Source organism: Cyprinus carpio, chromosome B21 (assembly GCF_018340385.1).
Source record: "Cyprinus carpio isolate SPL01 chromosome B21, ASM1834038v1, whole genome shotgun sequence".
In the NCBI taxonomy this organism is placed as follows: domain Eukaryota; kingdom Metazoa; phylum Chordata; class Actinopteri; order Cypriniformes; family Cyprinidae; genus Cyprinus; species Cyprinus carpio.
Genome location: NC_056617.1, coordinates 14,594,194 through 14,594,702, shown reverse-complemented (window position 1 = coordinate 14,594,702; position 509 = coordinate 14,594,194).

Genomic DNA, 509 nt, shown 5'->3' with positions numbered 1-509 from the left:
TACTTTGCAGTTACGTAGCCGTCACAAAGTTACGTTGTGCGACGTATACGCACCTTTCACTTTTCCGGTTGCCACGACGTAACTAGTTACATCGCCACGACGAAACTTTGGTCACCAGATTACTTTGCAGTTACGTAACAGTTACGTACTTTTGTTAGCTGGGACAGTCGACTCTCGTGCCTTTTGCATTTAAATCTTTATAACAAGCAATCGCATGGTTCTTAATGAACTTTGTTTTTCTGCTTCCATAAAAGTGCATAGGCCATGTTGCCTCGTTTATCTAAAGGTGCTCTTTTTCTTGTTTTAAACCTAGCCAAAACCCATGTGTTGCGTGTGAAAAACAGTAGGCTTTAATTAGCATACATTTATTGTGAAATTACTGCTTTCCCGTGTCAATCCATGGTAATTTTTACTGCGAACAATGCGCTGTCATTTTAATTCAGTGCATGCAGCACAGCAAAAATAGACTCGGTACGTAAACGATCGCTGCACTGCTGCAGACGCACCGC